Source organism: Podarcis erhardii (genome assembly GCF_964252035.2).
Source record: "Podarcis erhardii genome assembly, chromosome: 5".
In the NCBI taxonomy this organism is placed as follows: Eukaryota; Metazoa; Chordata; class Lepidosauria; order Squamata; family Lacertidae; genus Podarcis; species Podarcis erhardii.
The window spans coordinates 19455349-19476914 of NC_138509.1; the positions used below are offsets into that span (position 1 = coordinate 19455349).

At 41.9% G+C, this 21566-nt stretch overlaps 1 long non-coding RNA gene across 1 annotated transcript in view; it reads right to left on the minus strand.

Moving 5' to 3' along the window:
• LOC309343166 overlaps positions 1-13959 on the minus strand; it is a 30364-nt gene extending 16405 nt beyond the window's left edge. Inside the window, exons 1-2 of the long non-coding RNA XR_014157142.1 lie at positions 13258-13959; positions 5112-5660 (exon numbers count right to left, since the gene is read on the minus strand). This is a non-coding gene — a long non-coding RNA (uncharacterized lncRNA). The remainder of the gene's footprint in view (positions 1-5111; positions 5661-13257) is intronic.
• Between the last annotated feature and the right edge of the window lie 7607 nt (positions 13960-21566).

Sequence of the window (21566 nt, forward strand, 5' to 3'; positions counted from 1 at the left end):
CAAAGTGCTACTTCATGAAGGCATGCTCTGTAGCAGAGGGTCCTTCTCTACACCCCCCCCCCAAAAAAATAGGTGATTGTTCATATAAAAAAGTCAAGACTGATGCTTGTCAGAGTTGTGAATATTTTGGAGTTGGGCTTTGAAGAGCCTAGGCCATTACTACAGCTGTGTCAGGCCAACCAGCTGAGAGCCTGACCACAGGAGTGGATCTATTCCTGACTCACAAAGGTGACCTACATTACTTCGACTATGTAGCATTATGTTTCTAAAGCCCCATCTTTAGAAATGGACAAGTTAACTAGCTTGGATAAAAGTAAGCATTTGGTATGTTGAAATTTTGTGCCATTTTATGGAATATTAGAATTATTTTAATGTCGGGTTATAGGATGGGAGTTTGTCCTTGCATAATTATAAAAAAATGCTGCCCTTCTCCATTATTTCAGAGACTTTGTTGTTTAGTTCACCCTTACAAATAAGCTATGGGACACGGGTGGTGCTGTGGGTAAAACCTCAGCACCTAGGGCTTGCCGATCGCATGGTCGGCAGTTTGAATCCCCGTGGCGGGGTGAGCTCCCGTCTTTTGGTCCCAGCTCCTGCCCACCTAGCAGTTCGAAAGCACCCCTAAGTGCAAGTAGATAAATAGGTACCACTTTCTAGCGGGAAGGTAAACGGCGTTTCCGTGTGCTGCGCTGGTGCCGGCTTGCCAGAGCAGCTTCGTCATGCTGGCCACGTGACCCGGAAGTGTCTCCGGACAGCGCTGGTCCCCGGCCTCTTAAGTGAGATGGGTGCACAACCCTAGAGTCGGACACGACTGGCCCATACGGGCAGGGGTACCTTTACCTTTACCTTTTACAAATAAGCTAGAAGTTTTGATACAGTGGAGAGGCTAAAGGAGTGGCCAAAGTTTCGCCCTGTATTCCTATACAGATTGCAGGTTAGTTTGTTACATGAATGCTTGGTTAATGGTGCTGATTGGTAGCCATCATTAAATATAAAGTCAGGGCAAGGGATTATGACTACAGTCGTACCGCAGGTTAAGTACTTAATTCGTTCCGGAGGTCCGTTCTTAACCTGAAACTGTTCTTAACCTGAAACACCACTTTAGCTAATGGGGCCTCCTGCTGCCGCCGCGCCGCCGGAGCACGATTTCTGTTCTCATCCTGAAGCAAAGTTCTTAACCTGAAGCACTATTTCTGGGTTAGCGGAGTCTGTAACCTGAAGCGTATGTAACCTGAGGTACCACTGTATTGGTGTGAACTGAGTGGCTCTTTGGATGTTTACTGATGGATGGATGGAAAGGAAGCACAATAACCTCTGTCATTTCACATCACTGCCCCCCACCAAGTTTGCTACTCCTGCCCAGAAAGAGCCCAGAGCTACAGATTATGCTGCTGGGTGAAAAGACCAAAACACCAGCTGCTATCAGGCCCTTGTTGCCAGGTAGCACACTGCCAAGAGGGTGTTTTCATCTCCATGGACACCCTGGAACCTTCCATAGACCTGCAATTAGTTCAGTCCCACACAGTATGCATGGGGTTTCAGACTCAGAAGGGATCAAAACAGGGTGTGCCAAAGTGTTTAGAATTATGTGCATTTCGAACAATGATTTCAAGGAGTAGTACCTACATGATGTTCAGTATCCTCAGCCTGAATTCCTATTAAAGCCTTTTTATTTTTATATTATTATTATTATTATTATTATTATTATTATTATTAGAATTTATATACCGTCCTATACCCAGAGGTCTCAGGGCGGATCACATAAAAAGACCACAGCATATAAAATTAAAATAAAAGCAATAACCCAATAATAATCCCCCCCAAAAGAGCCACATTTTAAAAGCGTATGGGATGTGGATCAGGTCAACCAAAGGCCTAGTTAAACCTGCAGGTGTTGGACTACAGCTGAGAGCCTGACCACAACATCTGTTATCCCTGGCCATTCTGGCAGTGGCTGATGGAAGTAGGGGTCCAACATCTGGAGGCACCAAGTTAACCATCTCTGCTGTACTGAAATGGGCAGACAGATACTGCCCATCCCAGGCTATTTACATGTTGGCAGCTTAAAAGGCTGCAAGGTTGTTTTCTCCTGCACTGTTGCAACTCACATTTGCATGTTGCTGTCCACACCAGAGCAAGGGTGGGCATAGCTTCACCTGATGTACATTGCCTGTTTGGCTTTCCCACCAGACCTCTCCCGTTCATTAAGTTATTGTCTGGACATGTGCAATGACTTTCCAATGTGCACACCTCAGCTTAATTGCAAAGGGAATGTGGCTTATGTTTTCAGATTGGATGGAAAAGGACGCATTTTTCCTTGAACATGCACAACAGCAGTATTAAGAAATTACTGGATAGATAAGGATTGTGACTAATGTCATGCGCAGACTGCTTCAAACCCTCTGGTAGTGCGCAAGAGCAATTGGTAATGTGTACACAGGCCCAAGCCTCCTTATATCAGCAGGTGGCGCCAAAGGATCGGCCACTGTCAAACAGCTGCAGGAACATGGCTTGCCCTTTCAGAGCATAGCAATTTGCAAAGAAACATGCAGAACTGGAACAGAGGAGTAGGTAATCCTTTTGGAATCTTGTCCTCCTGAAGTGATTTCCCTCCGCAAATGAATCACTTATCAGCTTGATTCTGCTCTTCTGCTTATACCCTAAGTATTTAGTTTAAGGGTTGTACTACAAGACAGAATGATTGACTTACATAACTCTGTAGCCAATCTTGAATTCTCGTAACATGAGGCAGTGCCAGCAACTGAGTCACAAATGGAATGGTTGGGTGTTAATATGGGTGTAATTGGGAATACAGCTGTCAGTAACCTAATCCCAAGGTCTTGGTAAGCAAAGTTTTACCAAGCATTCCTTTCAAGCAACATTTATCTTAATATTTTGTATGTTTATCAAATGTCTCTGTTTAGTGATACAGCTGGGCCGTGCATAGAAGTCCTACTAAATTCAGCGGGCTTACAACCAGAAATAAGTATGCACATAAGATTGCCTAAGGAAAAATGCAACATTTTATAGCTCAGTCCTTAACCATGTCTACTCAGAAGTAATTCAATTGAATCAGGCTTACTTTCAGGGGGACAGGCTTGCAGTTTAAAAAAAATTATTCACCACTTAAAAACACTGGTTAGAGAATTATATATAAATAAATAAATAAATAGGTACTGTATCTCTGTGTATCAGGCTGATCTTAAAAGCCTAGAAACAGGGCCAGTAAAATAGGGGCAATCCTACAAAGGCTAGCCCATTCCGCATGGGCGTAGCCAGGTTTTTTGTTAGGGAGAGCAGGCCTTTTGTGGGGGGGGGGCAGAACCTCAGTTTTCTATGTATTCTTACTGGTTTTTATTGATTTGGGGGACAGCTGGATGAATCAATATTATTAATAATAACTAAATTTCTATACCACCTTTCATCCAAAGATCACAGGACAATTTATGATATATATAAATATAAAAAACTTACCATAATAACAAAAAACCCCAATAACCTCTCCCACACAAATATGAAATGTAACTGGATGTGTTTGAATGACTGCAATTCTCTGATACACAACTAGATCCATTATGATATAGAACATTCTATTAAACATTCCTAAGGTGCTTTTTGCTTTTTAAGGAAATTATTATGGGCAATTGTTATGAGCAGTTTTACTAATGCACTCTGCATCAAGCTCCGAAGCGTGGCAGGGAGTTATAATGTATAATAATGCAGTACATGGCAGGCAGAGAAGAACATGAGAGTGTATAGACTTGAGCTTCAATTCTTGGTTTAGAAATTGGGAAGTTGAGTTGCCCCTGTTGGGTTTTGGAACAATGAACACATTCATCAGAAAACCTCAGCCATGCATGTGAGCTTCTCCAGGTCAGAACCACTGGCTAGTTTTGGAGCAGGTTAGCAGTCAATTACAGAGGCCAGAATAGGAGGCTCAAGAGAGGCAACAGAGGAGAATGCTTAGGGAGACTTAGGAGAAACAGCCAAGGGCAGCTGCTGCTGGTGCTTTCCACCAGCATCTGCTGCCTGGGGTGGTTGCCTCACTTTGTCAAACAGTAGGGCCAGCTCTATGTAGGTGGTAAGGTTTGTGTGGAACTTTTTTTTTAATGCAGGTTTCCCCACCTGCAGCAGGTACAGGACAGGAACCATTTTACTACTTGATTCTACTCAATATATGTGCTGATTCTCAAATGCTGCTTTGATTTCAGAGCTTACCTGCTCTTTGTTCATACAGCGCAATCACTGTGTTTCCAGTACATGTTTTTAAAACCCACGTTCACATGACGTTATCAAAAAATGAATATTTATATGTACTTTGAAATACTGCCGTTTCTCAGACCAGCTTCGCACCAACTGGAGTCTTAAGCCATTCCAACCTTATGACATGAACAGCTAGAGGTGAAAGAGTTGGCAAGTTACGCTTGGGGAGGGGATGACAACACTGCGTTCTAAGGCGATAATGTGAACACACCCTTACTGTGTTGCACTTACAGAGCTCAAAAAGGCATGTATTTTGGATGCAACATACATTCACATAATCCCCAACCAAGCATTACACCCAGATTGTGCACAGATTGTGGAATAATGGCTCTTAACACACTGACCTCTGGCTGCATTCTCTCCTTGGCCTCTCCCCAGATGTTTGATACATGCTGATCATTATTAAAAGAATGTCACACATTCATGTTGTGCTAATTCACCATTTTATCTTGGGCTAGCCTCAAGAATCCTTCACTACTCGAGGTGCCCCACATCAAACCTGCTCTGCTAGTCACCACTGGTTTTACAACATCTATTCGGCTTGGCAACAAACTGATCAATGCTCATTCAAGAAAGGACCCTCTAGCCCAAGGTTTCCCAAACTTTGGTCTCCAGCTGTTTTTGGATTATAACTTCCATCATCCCTAGCTAGAAGGACCAGTGGTCAGGGGTGATGGGAACTGTAGTCCAAAAACAGCTGGGAACCCTGTTCTAGCCATCCATAGTCCTTGAAATAAACATTTTAGCTATTTACTATCTGATCTTCTCATTGAGGAACCCCAGATAAATTGTCATGGAGCAGCAAAGTTCTTCAACACACAATTCCTAAACAGGATGCTGTTACCTACCTCTTAGGGTTGCTGTGAAGATGAATTGCTTAGGGTAGCAAAACATTATTCACTGTTAATTATGTTGCAGGAATGCACGCATCTGGGCTCTAGATACAAGATGGCACGTTCAGCCACGTAGAATGACTCACAGAATGAGCAATTTCTTCATCTGCATGCTGTGCTTAACCCTTTTGGCTAGTAGCAGTTGATAGCCTTGCCCTCTGTCTGATTGAACTTGCATGAAATAACAACAACAATAAATCTTCTCGTTGACTTGTTAATAAGAAAAATATTTGCTTCTAGCAAAGCACAGTGTCCTCTGCCAGTGGTGAGCGCAGCAGCTTTTGCCTAGGATTTTTCTGTCTTTCCTTGCAAACAGTTCCATGCACAAGACAGCATTGTCAAGATAGGAGAAGACAGCATGCACCTGTTTGGCACCAGGCGGCTCTCCCTGGGCCCTAAAGTACAGAATGTCCACATTTCAGGGCCGTTTCTTGAGAGCAGATGCAATTTCTCAGTCAGGGATGAGACTGGAGATCTGGATCCAAAACACTGTGGTTCTCACTACTGTTAAAGAAATAGGACAGAATCAACATCAGTGCAAAAGAAAAAAGCAAGCTCTGTTTTCAACAATACCCATTTTTCTGCAAACCACTTTATGGGGGAAAGGGCAGCAGGAAGAAGCAAGCCCCCAAATGGCACTGGAAAAAGGTACTGAAAAAGCAGTACTAAAATGCCACCAATTAAACATATTATAATATAAACTGAATAAATATGTTATTGAATAGTGGATGCTTTCCTTAGGGGGAAGCAACATGTTCTAAATATATACTCTATGAGTAACAGAACTAATTTCTGAGGCTCAAAATAAATTTAGTCTGAGGTGGCTTTCATCAACCTGGTGTCATCCAGATGGCTTACACTACAGCTCCCATCTGTACTAGTCATCTTTGCCTCATGAGATTATCCTCAGTGTTTCTCCATCTCTCAACTATGGTTGGGGCTGAAGTCTTGGAGAGCAGTTTTCAGCTGGCAGATAGACCAGCAGCCTAATGGTGTAAGATGTGAGAAACTTTTCCTGAGGGTAGTTAGCCAATGAAAGCCATTTGCTTAGGTAATCTGGTAGTATAAAGTTGGGTAAAAGGTAAAGGGTAAAGGGACCCCTGACCATTAGGTCTAGTCGTGGCTGACTCTGGGGTTGCAGCGCTCATCTTGCTTTATTGGCCAAGGGAGCCGGCGTACAGCTTCTGGGTCATGTGCCCAGCATGACTAAGCCGCTTCTGGTGAACCAGAGCAGTGCATGGAAGCGCCGTTTACCTTCCCGCCGGAGCGGTACCTATTTATCTACTTGCACTTTGATGTGCTTTCAAACTGCTAGGTGCGCAGGAGCAGGGATCAAGCAACGGGAGCTCAACCCGTCACGGGGATTCGAACTGCCGACCTTCTGATCGGCAAGTCCTAGGCTCTCTGGTTTAACCCACAGCGCCACCCGCATCCCAATAAAGTTGGGTACACACACACAATACCATTAAAACACATTTGAAGCATGTTTTCCCACCCTACCCCAAATAATTCTGGGTACTGTAGTTTACTCCTTACAATTCCTAGCAAACCTTAACAAACCAGAGTCAGCATTATTTGAGGGAGGAAATGTGCATTAACTAAAAGGGCACAAATGCCCTCTGCCTCTTTTTCCAACAGCTTAAACATGCATTGATTATCTAATCTCTTGTGTGTTTGCTGCCCTGGGCTCTTTCAGGAGGAAGGGTGGGGTATCAAATGAATATAAAAATTAATATTTTAATAAACAGACAGAGGTCGGGGAGCTGTGTCACTCCTGGGCATAGTTAAAGGTTTCCCATGACAGGGAGCTGCATTCCACAGCACCACCACAACACTAAACTTCGAGAAGAATACAACATTCGGGGGAAGAATAAAATGTTCCTAGGTTAATAAACAAAACAGAGCATTCAGTGCTACCAATACCACCATGCAAATTTAAAGGAAGACATCTGGACTGTAAGCCCCAAATGGACAACAGCAGCACATTTATCATGCCTAGACAGTTTGGAAAGGCCCTCACACAACAGCTGCTAAATCTCAATCCCCTCCATTTGCCAGCAGAGAGCAGCAGATATTTCCTCAATAGTGCCATCCTAACCAAGTAAGTCCTATTGAATTCAGTGGCACCTACTCCCTGGTATGTGGGGTTAGGATGGCAGCCTAACACACACTGTTGGTTTTTCATTTATTGAAATTCTGTGGATTATGCATTGGTGTCTGCAAAGTGAGTTGCTTCCAATGGCTGGATCAACCAACATGGTGAAGGAATGAATTTAATAACAGTAGAAAGAGGACTTTGGTATTTGAGGCTTCCAGTGAATATTCCTGTTTCGTATGAGGCTGTGGTTTTATTTGGTCATAGGTAAACACCCAAGCAGGACTAGCACCAAAGGCTGGAAAGACTGGAAAGGTCCTGATCCAGAGCCCCTAATGAAGTGCCAATGCCCTCATCATGTTTTTGCTCTGTGTATAAGTCCCACAGCCCCCTGTGATGACACAAAGGACTTGGTGGCAGTTTCTCTATCCAAATACTCTTCTCTTCTCTTTCTCTCACTCACTGGTTATGCCTCCACTTCGTCTCCTCCAAGTGGTTCTGGAGCCCTTAGGCTCAGTCCTTAAAGGCCAAATTGTCTACCTGGAGATAGGCAGCCCTACACCTTTTAGTTGTCTGTCTATAGATTCCTCCAGATGACTTGTTTCTTAAACATTCATTCCGACTGGTTTGCAGGGAGGTTAGACAATGTTGGCTATTTAGTGAGCATTCATTCTGATTTGTTTGGGGAGGTTAGATGACGTTGCCACACAAGTTATCCCCACACTTTCCAGTGCATTTCCCTTATTGCAAAATGTCAATTCCCCCCACCCACCCACACCGGCAAACGGGCTTGTTTCACAAGAGCTCCAAATCAGCTTTAATTGTGCAACTGGGATGGATCCCACTAAAAAATAGCAACAGTCTCTGGAAGGAACCTATGAGTCAACCTGCAGACATTACTTGGGCACATGTGCAATCCCAATCCTGTGTTTGTCGAGATAATAGGAATGTGTAGGTGGGGGCACTTACAGAAAAGGACCAGCAAGTGGGTGAAGGAACGAAGGAATTAGGGTGGAGGTAATTAACCCTTTCAATGCCTGCCGATTTCCCCCTGCAGGTGCCCTGCCCTGAGCCCATTATTTCCTTAGTGAAGCTCACTTCCACGGGACCAAGGAGGCATTTGCAGGGAAGAATAAGCAAATGTGGTAAAGAGTTCAGCACCCTCATTTTGCTCATCAAATCCTTCTTTGCTAATATGCCCCCAGCCTCTTAATTAGTGTTGTAAAAGAAATATGGGGCTGGGAATTCTGTGTTTCCCCTGCAATGACTTGTTTGGCCATATGCCGATAATTATGTTTTGCTTCCAGTACCATCTCTTTCCTGCCTCCTCTTTATGTATCTAATGTGTACTCCCCTTTTTCTTTATTTACATGCTTATTTGTTGCTAGTTTGGCGTTACTAGAGTAACTTGGGCTATTTCTTTGGAACCCTGAGGAGGTGTCTGATTGTTCGTCATGTAATTTGGGGGCTAGAAAGGACTCGAAGTTTATGGTGTGTTTTTAAACATGTAAGTTTAAAGAAATGAAGAACAAACTTGAAATGCCTTCATTATCTTTGGTCCAGGAAGACCCAGTTCAGAGCATCTTATTCTGTCCAAGCCTTATGAAATCACAATGCTTCTGAGCTGTGGAAAATACTGTTCACGTGTGCATTTAAGCAGTTGTAGTGGAACATAGCAGAGCAAAACAAGATGTTTCCTTTAATTGGAATGATGAGCTCACTCCTGGGTGTTAAACAGCAGCATTATATAACCAGTGGGGTATTTGGTGTTTTTGCAAAATTCATGGAAATTGATTTGGTCTTGTTCAAAATATGTTTATATTTTTCTTATCAGTGTATGATTTCAACACTGATTACATGTGACATGAAGGCTTTATTTTACACCCTCCCAGCCAATTTGGAGAAAACAATAACATGACAATTTTATTTTAAATAACAATAATAATACTACAAATTTGCAAAAGGCATAGCAATTGAGGACATAGAATGCAAAATAAGCATGTGTGCTGAGGATATTTCAATAGAAGCCATGAACCAAAGAACATTCAGTTCAATCATTAAATCAGCAATTTGTCGGACCTGGGCAGCTAGTAATTTGCTTGTCTGCTCAAAGTGGGCTTATGAAGGAAGAATTGCTGTGGCAACAAATCTTCAGAAGACAGGGATCAGTAATGGGACTGTGGAGAGTACAACAGGAAAACATTTTGTGGTGAAATACAGAGGCAGGAAAATATCAGAAAGGGACCCAGTGTTAGAAAAAAGAGTTGGACAACATACCAGGAAGAGTTAAAAACAATCTCCTATCTAGACTGAGTGCTTAAAAAAAATGAATGGCTTTTGCACTGTGGCTGTACATGCACTGTAATAAATGCACCTTGCTCAGCGGGCCCATGTCTTTGCCACAGTCTCAAATGCTCATTTGCTTGCACTTCCGTCTTGGGACGGAATCTTGGGACCAATCTGCACACAGGGCTGGCCATTTTACTGCGTAAAACAAGGGACAAGAGGGTGCCCCATCCCCATTCCACATAAACAAGCTGGCTGGGCTGAGCGCTAATGACAGGATAGAACCCTCCTATCATTAGATTGTGATGCTGACAGCACCAAGGTTATAGGTTCAATCCCTTTAAGGGACAGCTGCATTGCAGGGGGTTGGACTCTATGATCCTCAGGGTCCCTTCCAACTCTATGAGTCTATGAGATACCTATGAGATATCTGAGGCAGCAGGCCAGACTAGGTGGCCAGAGGCAAACTGTTTGGTAACTAGAGATAGAAGGATCTGCCAATTTCAGGTCCGCCAGATTCCCACCTTAAATTCAGCTCTCCAAATTTCTGCAGAAATTTGTAAATTTGTAAAGATTCTCCCCTCATCAAAAGGATCAACATTTTAGTGTGAGAAACACATTTTGTTATGTCGTTTGACTAATGTACATATTTTTACAAGCGAATTTGCTAAATTAATGCATGTTTATGTTATTTTCACTGAGATACACATTTTTGTGCACACTTTTTGTAAACATTGGTTGAAAAACTGCATCACAAAATTCGGATGAGTGTGAATTTCTAAGGATGGCTGTGCTTCAGAAAGTATGAATTTGATGGATTCATGTTTTAATGTGAATTGAATAAAATTTCTCCCTAATCCCAGTTGGCAACACAGTAATAGAAGGCAAGGCCTAGGAGAAACAGGCAGGAACTGCTGTCTCTCCCCCCCCCCCATCCCCTACATAATCTGTCACCTAAGGCAGTTGCCTCACTTTGCCTAATGGTAGGGCCAGGCCCATCTGCACCACTATCCAAAAGAATATACGAAGAGAAGCAGGAGCATCTGCTCTTTCTCCTTGTTCTTTTCACTACTCACATGCTTGAGAGGGTGAGTAAAGAGGCAGAAACAGCAAAGGAGGAGCAGGGCCCCAGAGATCTCTCAGAGGGTTTTGGGCTTACTTCCAAGCATGTACAGTTACGATCGCATTCCAGAGCAAGACTGCTGCCTTGTTTGATGTAAGCAAAGACAGACTGAGCAAAGGGAACATGTTGCTTGTGAATTGGGGCTCTGGTTTCATTATCTTATTTCCAGTTAATATCATTAAAAATATATTCATTTATTATCCTGAAAAGCACGTTCGCCTGCCAGGGTTTGCCAGGAATGATTGACAGTGCGATACACACAGAAATGTGGAGTTGGGGGCGGGAGGCAACAGGAGAAGAAGGCAAATAATTAAGATAAAAACACACAGGATAACAAATGACATCACTGAGATGGGAACAACCTGGGGCCCTGCTAAGCAAAGCATTCTTAGTCAGCAGTGGCCTGCTGCGGCAATATTATTCTAACCCAGTTGACTGCCTGATATGAAATTCAGGCTACTTTTTTAGGGGCCTACATTCTAAAAAATAACATGAACCAAGTTTACATTAACTGCAGGTTGTTAATAGCCAATGAATGGAGGGGGGGGGGCACAGCAGCAGCTGTGTTTCATCCTATGGAAACCAAGATGTGATCTTCAGAGGTTAAAAAAGCCGGTTAGAGCTAATGCTCCTGTTCCAGAGTCAGTAGCTGGTTCAGAAAATATGACCCTGTGGCCAAGATGCCTAAAAGCTCTCAGACAAGCAGGCTACTTGCAAGAGCAGTGTAACTCAGGAGGTCTGCCGTGTTCAATGGGATTCCCAAGTAATTGTCCAAAGCTTTGCAACTTTATCCTGCAATCCTATACGCCAGGTGTCACTGACCTTTTAGGGCCAGTAGACACATTTAGAATTTTGAGAAAGTGTCATTTGCGGCAGTCACAACATGGCTGCCATGGGGTGAGTAGCAAAACACAAAATGGCTGCCACATCCGCAAGAACAGAAAAGGAGACAGGACCACAAAACGGTCATACCTCCTTGCCACCCACCCCATTAAGAGTGCAGCGTCAGACAGGAATGGGGCTGGAGGATCAAACAGTATCTCATGTATGGTCAGTTTTTGAGGAGGTATTTACTGAGATTGGGCACACTGATATGTGCAGGCAATACACCTGGGAGTAGGCCCCACTGAACTCAAGGGAAGGACAAATTTGTCAGTTTGGGTTTCTCTCTGTTTCTTGTTCTTCCAGTCTTCTCTCCATTTCCTCATTAGTTTGTGACTTTACAAATAAGAAAACCACACAACATTTTGTATATTTTCACACACATTTCTCCTCCTAATGCACACGTCTTTGAATCCAACATTGCCTAATAATTGCCCCTCTGCAAGTAATTTCCCCTAATACAACACACCTTTGTATACTGTTTTCACCAATGCACATTTTTAGTGCACTTTACCCTAATATGTGTGCATTTTGTGTGCATTTTATGGTTGACGAAGTGCATCACAACATTTGGAGAAGTGCAGTTGGCTCTGCTGAAAAGAAATTAAAGTACAGTGGCACCTCGGGTTAAGTACTTAATTCGTTCCGGAGGTCCGTACTTAACCTGAAACTGTTCTTAACCTGAAGCACCACTTTAGCTAATGGGGCCTCCTGCTGCTGCCACGCCACTGGAGCACTATTTCTGTTCTTATCCTGAAGCAAAGTTCTTAACCTGAAGCACTATTTCTGGGTTAGCGGAGTCTGTAACCTGAAGCGTATGTAACCCGAGGTACCACTGTACAGGTACCTCTAAGACATAATTTGGGGTGAAATACATTTTTGCCACTTCACCAAAAGGGTCCTGGGGAGGCATCCAAAAGAGTTAAAGCAGTATAAAACTGAACCTCTCAGTCTATCCTAATTCACAAGGTTGTGATGATGGGATTATCCCCACACTGTGGAGAAAAAAACTGTATTTAAGAGGTGGATTATAGTGCCAATAGGCCAATAGAATCAAACCTTAGTAATCCCCATCTCTGTCCCTATGTAGGACTGATCTTCCTTTTCAAAGCTACGAACATTTTGATTCCTTGTGAACAAGAAGAATCTAAATACCAGCACTTGAAAAGTGAGAGTAAAGATACTCTTGTTAAGCATTTTCAACTAAGGCTCCAAGCTTTTGTTCCTTAAATTAGTTATCGCTTTTCAGTGGCTATCCAGACAGCTTGTCTCCAAATGTTGAGGAGGTCATAACTGTGTTTTTAAAAATGCTCAGAGGAAGTAGCGACAAGTGCTTAATTCCACAAAAGTTTTACTTGTATAATTGACCTTCATTTATATTTATATATTTATATATTTATACAATGGTTCCTCAAAGAGACAGGCATCAGGGCTGAGGCTTATTTGGGAGCACTGTCATGAGGGCAAGCAGCAGCGGGGTGAGGAAAAGAGACTTTGTACATGCCCACAGGCCACAGAATCATAGAACTGTAGAGCTGGGAGGGACCCCAAGGGTCATCTAGTCCAACCCCCCTTCAATGCAGGAATCTCAGCTAAAGGAATCTCAGCTAAACCATACTTGACAGATGGCCACCCAACCCCTGCTTGAAAACCTCCAAGGTAGGAGAGTCCACCGCCTTCCGAGGGAGGCTGTCCCACTGTAAAACGTCTCTTACCACCAGAAAGTTCTTCCTTAGTCAGAATCTCCTTTCTTGCAACTTGAAGCCATTTTCTTTGCTATGTACTACCTCACTGTACTCCTGTAGGAGGAGAGGAGAGTCCAGGAGTTATTTCCAGTTGGCAGCAGGTGGGTGTATGTGTGGAATGAAAAAGGGAGGAACTGAAAAATGGGATTGAGCGGCACAAGAAAGAGCCCTTGGGAGAGGAGTCGTGTGAAGTCATTGTAAAGGAGGTTGTCGTGGCTTTCCAACTCAGCATCAGCGAGCCACACCTGGGTTCACCTGGTTCTCTGTAATAGAGATGTGGAGCCTCAGATGCAGGGGCTGAATGTTGTCCCTCTAAGCCTATCTGGCTCCCAGCAGTCTCCAGAGGCCACAAATGGGTCTCCAGGCCACAGGCCTCAGAGGTCTCTAGGCCACAGGCCTCACTGCCCCTGCTTTGAAGCTTTTTTGTGTGGCTTGGATGTGTCCTTTAGCTCTAATAATGCCTCTCGCTTGCTTGGACGAAGGATAGAGATGACTGTGTGTGTGTGTGTGTGTGTGTGTGATTGCATGCAGAAAATAGCCTAGTATACAAAAGTAAAACAGGTATTCATTGCTTGGTCCACTTTTATGTCTAGCTGTGGAAAGTTGCTCGGAAGGGAATGTGGGCCTCAGATGGAAAAGAGTCCCCCCCCCAAATAATAATAATAATAATAATAGGAGAGGGGTTCAAAGTGAGTGAGATGAACCAGTTAAGTTGTGGATTGACATAGCAGACGACACAGCGATTTCTCCAAAGCAGCTCTTTATTTTGTAAGCTGGAATAGAACTGACTAGCAAACAGCTCAGCTGGCCTGCTTTTATAGGCAGCCGGCTGTCAACATTGTAGCAACAACAACCCAGAGTTTCCCGCCTAAAATAACTGACGTGGACCTGAGTGAAAACTATCTACAGACCTGAGTGAAAACTATCTACAGTATCCCCCTGCTGGCCCAGGGTGAAACTTCACTACATAACAGAACCCTCTTCTCACTGTCCACTTTTTAAAAAGCCGTTGTTCTCCCAACAGGACTTACTTCATTTTCGGACAGGGAGCCTCACGAGAAAAGGCTTTTGAAAATTGGTTGCAAGGGGAAAGGGTGGGCAGGGAGGGTTCATTTCCCCACATGACACACTTTCAGTCTGCACCCTTTTGAGAATTAAGACAGCAAACACAATCCTGTCCAGGGTTCTGGAGTATGTATGCTGAATCCAACCTAATGGATAACTGCCGAGATGAGTAGATTATTTAGGAAACTGGGCATCTAAAAACACGTATATGTTGTAAGCCGGCCACAGGGGCTGGGGAAACCCAGCCAGATAGGCGGGGTATAAATTAAAAAAATCATTATTATTATTACATTGATCATTCAGACCATAAATAAGGATATTTTTCAGGACCAACATATATTAGTAATTTATTGGCCAGGAAGACTTAGCATGCAGCTGCCACTAATTAAGCGTTTGCTAGCTCTTTCTACAAAGTGGTGTTGTGTGACAAGACACCATGTCTTCCTTTTGTCCTTAAAACAGGAAATAGTTGTGGTAATGGCACAGTAGATGTTGGCAAACTTTGGTTTATTCTGTCAATTTAGCCTCACCAAAACCACCAAAGAAATTGTCATCTTTTTGTGGTCTGTTTTGCGGTTGATGAAAGAAAGCAGGAAGTCAACTGAGGTAATTTTAGATCTGGGCTAGGGAACTAATTATTGCCTGTCTTATACCGAACCTAAATCAAAGTGAGAAAAAAATGCTTCATGTACCAAAGGTTACATCCCTGGTTGCTCCAGGTAACAGAATCTCAGTTAAGTAGAGCTAGGAAAGAAAAGTGCCTGAGACTTTTGAAGAAGCATTTTTTAGTGGACAATAGTGGGCTAGAAGGACCAGTTAAGGCAGTTTCATATGTTCATATATGTTGTGGCATCTGACTTCAGAACCATTAATGCATTATCAGCTACTAGATAAATACTTGTAGACGAGGAATTAGCTTTTCTGCAGTGGACTATTTCCTTTTAGTCGGGCTGTTGGTTTGATTGATTGGTTGATTAACTAAGGAAGGAGCTAATTTAAGCAAAAGCAAATTTTGGATGAGGGTACACTTCTTTGTTATGAGCAAGCACACATTTAATTATTTTGTGGTATTTCTTCACGTATCCACTGTTTACTGAAGAGGCCATGTAGAATTTTTGGCTATGCCCAATGTGATCTAGCAGCAGATTTAAAGATGCATGTATTACACCAGGCTTCCTCAAACTTGGCCCTCCAGATGTTTTGGGACCACAACTCCTATCATCCCTAGCTAACAGGACCGGGGGTCAGGGATGATGGAGTTGTAGTCCCAAAACATCTGGAGGGCCAAGTTTGCCTGTGCCTGTATTACACACATACCCCACAATGTTTCCGTTTTAATAATTTTGTCCTGGAATTTTTAATCTGAGATAACAATTCCTCTACACTATTTCCACGTGCATGGTGGACATCTGGAAAAAGAGCAACTTGAACAATTCTAATTATAGAAAGCCCTGTTTGGTTATTTAGAGGGACAGAATGATTCTCATCCATTAGTCTGGCATCTAAGAATAAATTATACTTGCTGAATGACAACATACGCAGCCACGCTGGAGTGGAACTCCATAAGCAGTGAAACTCCAGAGATTATTCTGCACCTCCTAGGAACGTTCTTAAGGCTAAACACAATCCTTCAGACAGTTACAGAAGGATGGAATTTTTAAAATCTGGGAGTGACTTAGGGCAGCCTTCAAACTGTAACATGAGAAATGATCTTCATTGGTTGCCTTACAAAGGAAGTTCTGGGTTCACTGGCTAGGTCTGGTGGAAAGGAAACTGGCAACAATCTCTCTGTGTAAAACTAACAACCAGCATCTTATTTTTGTTCACTGATAAAGAATTCCTGTCAGGAACTTCAGCCCGACTCCAGACTGTTGCTTCCTTTTAAGATGTTGCTTCCATTGGCTGAACTCTCCTGCACCCCTCATAACTTACTGCCTTGCCTCTTAGGTTGTTTCTAATGTTACTTTATATTGATATTAGTCATGAGATAATATATGATGATGATGATTAGTCATGAAATCCAGTGTCGGATAGCAGTGTGTTCAAATTTCTGCTCAGCCATGAAACTCACTGGGTGACCTGGGTCTGACACAGCCTCTCAGCCCAACCAATTTCACAGGTATAAAATGGGGAGGGAAGGGACCCACCTTTCTGAGGATATGTGGGGTATAAATGCAATAAACAAATTATAGTCATTTATCTTAAAAAGGGTTATATGCTGGAAGCATATCAGAGGCCCCAATGAACCACAGTCCCATGTTTTTGAAGCGCATAAGGTTGTGCCTAAGTGTAGTACAATTCATATTGCACATAATATAATGTTTATGTGTCATCGGGCTCCTTGGGTAGAAGGGCAGTACACAAATTTAATAAATGTCTACCTACCTAACTACTTACAGCTGTGTGGATAGTTTCATTATATAGTCTAGTCACTAGCGGGTGGTGCTGTAGTCTAAACCACTGAGCCCCTTCAGCTTGCTGATCAGAAGGTCAGCAGCTCGAATCTGCATGACGGGGTGAGCTCCCTTTGCTCTGTCCTAGCTTCTGCCAACCTAGCAGTTCAAAGTATACCAGTGCAAGTAGATGAATAGGTGCCGCTGTGGCAGGAAGGTAAATGGCGTTTCCGTGTGCTCTGGTTTCCGCCATGGTGTTCCGTTGTGCCAGAAGTGGTTTAGTCATGCTGACCACATGACTCGAAAAGCTGCCTGTAGACAAATGCCGGTTCCCTTGGCCTGAAAGCGAGATGAGCGCTGCACCCCATAGTTGCCTTTGACTGGACTTAACCATCCAGCGGTCCTTTACCTTTACCTTTTACTGGACTGAATGGTATCTGTGTGGAGTCCGGAGTTTCCTTTTGTTCTGTTCTTGTTGAAGAAAGACAATAAAATTCTGTGTAGGGGCAGATGGAACTCATCAACCTGGGCAGCCCATCTAGGGGTAGGAAGAGGAAAACTCGGCTGTTAAACCTTCACTGCCTTGCCGGATAACTTCGGGAGAAGAAAGGGCTAAGGCAGGCTTCCTCAACCTTGGCCCTCCAGATGTTTTGAGACTACAATTCCCAGCATCCCTGACCACTGGTCCTGCTAGCTAGGGATCATGGGAGTTGTAGGCCAAAAACATCTGGAAGGCCAAGGTTGAGGAAGCCTGGGCTAAGGAGTAAACCCTACACAAATCTGGAGTGAAGCCCCTAAAGCGGTTGGATTGTGCCTTGTACATGTACTTCCTAAGGACAGTCACCTAAAAGAAAGTTACTTGCCACTCTTGATTCCGGATTTGATTAATACTGTATTCATTTGATTTGCCCAGTTTGACTTCCAGGGTGGTTCAGTCATTATGTCACTAACTGATTTCATGAAAGAATGCATTTCTAAAAGTGAAAAAGACTTCAGCAGAAAAATAAAATAGTGAGGATTTTTCCATTTTGGAAAACCATACACCCTGTATCACTGCTGATACACAGCTATTCATAGTACAGTAACTAGAAATCTTCTTCTTCTTTCAGTCCAAAGATGTTCCTGAAAGTCAGGGGTATACATTTATATGTTGCATAATCTTATTTCTGAGGGAAAAAATGAAGGAAGTGAAAACTGTTTAACATACAAATTTCAACAAATTCAGCCATGATCTTATATATGCTCACACACTTTCTAGGGTGAGCCACTTGAAAAAATGCTATTCTTCCAAAAGAAGAAATTGCCCGGTTTGAATAGTGCTATATCCACTGATTGTGTTACAAATTAATTTCATTTAACTTTAATTATTAGAAATTGGAATTTTTCCTCAGAAAAATATAGCAGTTTTCCATTCTGGAAAATTTCCCGCCTCCTGTCACAGTATAAAAATCCTGCACTCACCCCAGACATTTTCCAGCTATTGTCTTCTCCACTATGTACAGAGTGAGAGTAGGGAGGAAAGTGCTTCATGGGTTCTCTTTTTGTTATTGCTGAATTCACTGGATAAGTATCTCCACATGTATCTACTTACAAACTACACGTTATCTGATTCTGGCTAGTATTTCACTTCCCTGTGAAGGAAGCAGGCAAAGATAAGAGGCAGCAAAAACCGCAAATGCAACAAGTTATTAACTTAATTTCAAGCCCTAATTTTGCCTGCATAATTAACTTCAGGTTTAAAGATATATTCTTCTGTCCCACTTAGGAATGATGAGACCAAGCCGAGAGTGTAGTTGTGGATCCATTCAGCTGAGATTGAACCAACTCAGAGGTGTTATAGCCTGATTTATTTATTGACAGTCCTAGATTGTATAGCCAGAGATTCAAGATGGGTTCAAGTGTTATATATAAAAGAGCAAAAACAGGAGGTTTGGTTTCTCTGTGTCTTCAGATGACAAAACCCTGCTGTGCAGGTTCACATTGTCTGTGTGTGTGTGTGTGTGTGTGTGTGTGTGTGTGTGTAGATGAAAAAAGGGAGGGATGTACTTATTTTTTTTTGCAGAGAGTGCCCATGCACAATTCTTACTGTAGCACAACTGAATCCAATAGCCAGCATGGGCCAGGAGAAGTGCTGTGCTGTGTTAACCTATCCTATACTGTTTTGTCCTGCTATGCTGCTTTTGCTTGTGCTGCCACTTGCACAACAAAAATAGCTTGCACAACATTGCGGACTCTCCCACTTTTTGTACTAAATGGTTCTTGCCAAGTGACCTCAGGGCTTCTTCCTCCAACTTGCACTCCAGGTCTGGATTCAGTCATGGTCCCAACGCATAAAAGATGTAATAGGCACAGAAGGAAACAAATTGGAGAACACTATCGTTTGTTTTTGCAGTATTTTAATACAGCATTAAACTGCTATAATGCTAAAAGCAAGCCATATACTATTCAGCAAATAAGGCACATGTCGGAATGCCATTTTATGGACAATCCACAACAGAGGTTTGACAGTCTTTTAAACAACCCAGCTAACCAGTTATCACCTTCATGGCTGAAATAAGCCTGGCACCCCTGAGGCCTATGTCCATAGAAATGTTATCATTATTATTATTTTTAAGCTGTACAAATTAATTACCAGTTACAGAAGAGAAAAATTATACGACTGAAACTGAAAAGAAGTCTGTGGGTACAGCTATGATGTTTTTTTCTTTAAGTTTATAAGTAATTGAACTAATCTAAACTGGTAGACGTTAATATGATAAAAGGGTTAGTTTTATACAATGTAGTGATTGCTGCTCTAAATAACCTTTGTAAAGGAAAAACAAGCCCAGTACAGGATTGAACCTATCTCCTATTTTAGCATGGTTTAAGAATCACACAAACAATCTTAATATAATGGAGCTATGTGAAACCATAAAGCGTAAGATGCATAAAATACGTGCACATGCATATTGTATCATTTTATGAATTCTAAATAAAAAATAAACACAAAATGCTTGTGTCAATCTAACTCTTTCTTGATTATGGCCACTGATTGATAGTACTGTATTGTTTTACGGCTAGCATGGCATCGCAAATCCCACAGCGTCATTGCAAACCGCTGTGAGCCTTCCTTAGCAAAACAATGTCTCCCCCCTCCCAGCCACCCACCCTGAAGAGATAGTGTAAAAATAATAATAATCAGATAATATAACCGTGTTACAGAATTTCTGAAAGCCAAATCTGGACTCTTTGGATCATTTCACACATTACATTGCAACAAAACGAGGGAGCTGCAGCAAACCCTGCTGTCGAATCTAAATGATGTTACATGTTTGTCACATTTACCCCTTGCATGTTAAGGTATGCAGTAGGTTATTTTAAAAAAACTAGATGTACACCTGAAAAACATAATGTGTGAATAAGTCCTTTGAGCATTTGCACTTCAAATCTAACTCTTTGCACCGGAGTCCCTGCTATGCTACTATAAAACTGTGCCGACATAGAAGTCATTATAGCCCCATCCTAAGCATAAGTTTTGGGAGTGGGCTATAAACAAGTATGTCTTTCATAAGGTCATAAAGTGATAGTGTAACATCTGATTCTTACCAAATCAGTTATAGCTTCTCTAAAAAGGCAATACTTTTCAAAATACACATATAAATAAACCGAATAAGCATATTAATATAAGTTCTAAACACCTGAATAATATACTGGTTACTTAATACTGATATTTTCATCCAAAAGAAAACAACAACAAAAACAACAACAATATGGCTTAAAGAATTGCAAGGGTTTTTTTTTCTTCATGTCAGAATTATGTACCAACTTTCATATAATATTCTATGTAGACAATATTTCCTTCTTAATGTAGTTCTGTTGCATACTTTATACAGACAAAAGCATTGTAAAAAAAAGAAAAAAGCAAAAGCAAAAAAGCAAATTCCTTTCATAAATATTTTCTTGAGGATACACCCTTAATTTTGTATAATACTTAAGAAAACTCTTAGCTCTGTTAGTATTCTAGTAAAAAAATCCAAGGCCCTTTTTGAAAGCTTCAGAGTTGTAAAAACACTTTTTAAAAAACCCAAACAGAACAAACAATATTATTTTTTTTAAAAAAAGGCCCTCAAATATATACAAAAAAAGGTTACTGCAAAGAGTTTCCAGATAACAATTCAGTATTACAAAGAAATATTTGTAACCATTCAAAAATTTAAACACCTAAAAAGTTTTTCCCCCAAAATACACACACAGTATTAAAAAGAAGAAAGGAACTCTATGTCAAGTATAACTCAAGATAAATACACATCTGCAAGTAAAACTGTAAAATATTTCATAACAGGGGTAAACAGTAATATCAATTGACTACATCTATTAACTGCACACGATTGTCCCTTTGATATTCATCCTAAGAAAACACAAACCTTCATTTGTATAGCTACAATTTCAGTCGTCTTACTGAGTGCTACAGCCATTCAACAATACTTCCAGAGGCAGTGGTTTTTGTAGACATAAAACAGATAGGCACTGAGATCATACATATATATATATATACACATACACACTGCCTTAAAGAATGACAGTGTGGATCATTCCGTTAAGTCTGAATTAAAACCCGATATCTGCTTGCTTAAATTTTAACAAGGTTTACATGAGGATGACTTAGCACTTGCATTATCAGAAGCCTATATAATGTCTAGAACAACGTAGTTCCAGTTACAGATAGGTAGCCGTGTTGGTCTGCCATAGTCAAAACAAAATAAAAAAATTCCTTCCAGTAGCACCTTAAAGACCAACTAAGTTAGTTCTTGGTATGAGCTTTCGTGTGCATGCACGAAATCT